Source organism: Penaeus chinensis, chromosome 4 (genome assembly GCF_019202785.1).
Source record: "Penaeus chinensis breed Huanghai No. 1 chromosome 4, ASM1920278v2, whole genome shotgun sequence".
In the NCBI taxonomy this organism is placed as follows: Eukaryota; Metazoa; Arthropoda; class Malacostraca; order Decapoda; family Penaeidae; genus Penaeus; species Penaeus chinensis.
The window spans coordinates 45,147,196-45,149,821 of NC_061822.1; positions in this window are offsets into that span (position 1 = coordinate 45,147,196).

Below are 2,626 nucleotides of genomic sequence, written 5' to 3' on the forward strand. Positions count from 1 at the left end.
TATATATACATAAAAAATATGTATATAGTATATATATACACATATATAAATATATACATATATGTGTATATACATCTATATATATATATATATATATATATATATATATATATATATATATATATATATATATATATATATATGTGTGTGTGTATATACATATATGTATATATGTATATATACATATATATACACATATACATCTATATGTAAGAGAGAGAGAGTTGCGGAAATATATTTCAGTACATTTGCTGGGTCCCACTTTTGTACATCTGGCAACAACATTGATGTAAACATAAGCAAATGAATGAGGCGAAAATCCTTGGTTGTTTGTAACAAGGGGTATGATTGGTAGAATATAAAAGACTAACAAGTGTATTAGTAATATATATTTGGAAACTACGTTAACCATTTCATCTTTCATTTTCTTCAAACAAATGATAACAAAACGTGTAGTATCAGCAATCAATGACTTCATTATCGGATATATTGTTTTAAATGTAATTTCCTGGAATTGTTTGTTTATCGAAATGGCAACATCTATGGAGGTGAAGGCGGTATGTTTCCCTTCTTTCAACACAATAATTTTCCTATTTCTTGAAACATGAAAACACTTTATTATTTAAACGTTTATATGTGGCAGCTAAATGAAATTAAAATCTTTGCAAAAATCGTTAATACCTGTTTAAATGCTTCTCGTGTGCCGTGGCTACACCATCTAGTCGCCACCAAACACTGATTAAATAAACAGAAAACATGCTACATATTCTTCATTATAGAACATAATTTGTACGCAAAACCGCAGTAGGGTTACAATGAATATACATATGTTTTATTTGTGTGTGTGTGTGTGTGTGTGTGTGTGTGTGTGTGTGTGTGTGTGTGTGTGTGTGTGTGTGTGTGTGTGTGTGTGTGTGTGTGTGTGGCGTCTATGGAAATACTATGTCAATACTTGGTAATGAGGACCGAAACATTATGAATAATTCGTTTCAAATGCTAAAATCTCAATAGTGTTCGCAATTAGTCTCTCTGAGGAGTCGCATCCACATTTGCTAGTTTCAGCTCGAGGAAGTACAACCTAGGTGGTTCCAAAGAAGATGTATATCAAGAGTTTAAGAACTTACTCCCATTCATTTGCTGTTTGATATCTAATAGTTTGAAAAAAAAAAAAATTGTTCTTTCTGATGAAATGGGCAGCGCCATACTTGTATCATTTATCAAATATTTATTTCCTTTTGTTTGTCAATGCACATCCGTTTATAGTATATACGTAGGTGTAGATAAGAATGGCATACTTGTTTTTATATATTATCTTCATGTGTTTTTGAATTGATAAAATGACTTTTCTTTTCGTCAGATAAAAACACTGATTCAATAAACAGAAAATATGCTGCTATCCTATTAGAGCAATTGAACGCAAAATCGAAGTAGGGCTACAATGACTGTGTTCATGTGCGTATGAGTTGAGGAACGTTTGTTTAAAATTTAATTTAGAATCACTGGTTTTACAGTTGATACAAATTTTGAATCCTTTCTCGCGCAAAATATGCTAACCTGTAGACGACAGAAAAAAAAAATATATATGTAAATATATATATATACATAAACAAGTTTATATATTTTTTATCTATTTTTCTTGGCCAGGGGATTCAGTAAATCGAATAATTGGAAGGATGCTTTTTAATTTTGATGATATATTTACCATCAGTCTATTTGTAAAGAGAGAGAGAAAAAAAAACGGTAATAACTGTAGAAAATAAAGGCTAGTGTTGAGGGCAGTCATAGTTATAATAAGAACAATCTATTGTTATTCAAAACCTTGTCTAATCCTCGGGACAGAGATGACATGCTTATGTGAGGTTAGCTATAGGGAGGTTCTTTGATTAGCATTTTTCATCGGGTCTGCGCCATATGCCATGCATGAAAATCCACCCCACTAATTACTGGTTACGTGGCCACTCCTCGCCGTTTCATAGATATGTCGTCTGTCACATCTAAAAAGTAAATAATGATAGATAATCAGAACATGAAATATGATGTATAAACATATATCTTTATCAAAATTTGAACTCAATATGAGCAAACTGAAAGAGGATAATGATATTTACACCTGTTATATCTCATCCAGCAATGGAGCTTCCCGTGCGCTCTCCACATACTGCTAGGCGAACTGGAGGCGATGTTAGCACTCATTGGTTTAACCTCTTTTGATAACGTTCTGTGATGAATCCAATCTGCATGTAACCTAATTCACGTGGATACCATCAAGCAGGAGATAACCGGATCTCTGGTTACTTCACTGGAAGAGAAATTACTTTCCCTCTCATCCCAATGACGCGGCCTCTATTTGCAATTTCCGAGTGCCTTGCGTCTATCTCGTAAAAGTGTCCTCTTGGCAGCCTCGATTTCACTTCGGATTTCCCTTGTCATCATGACGTCATATACTATCGGACATATTGTCTTTCTTGTTTAGCATATATTAGGATTAGCCGCGAAATGATTATTCAGGAATTTATAAAGATTCATCATACAGAGTATCAAATATACGTTTTTTTTTTTTTTTCGAGGTAGTTCATATTTCTTCAAACTACTCAAGTTCCCAGTGAATAAACATGACTTCACACAC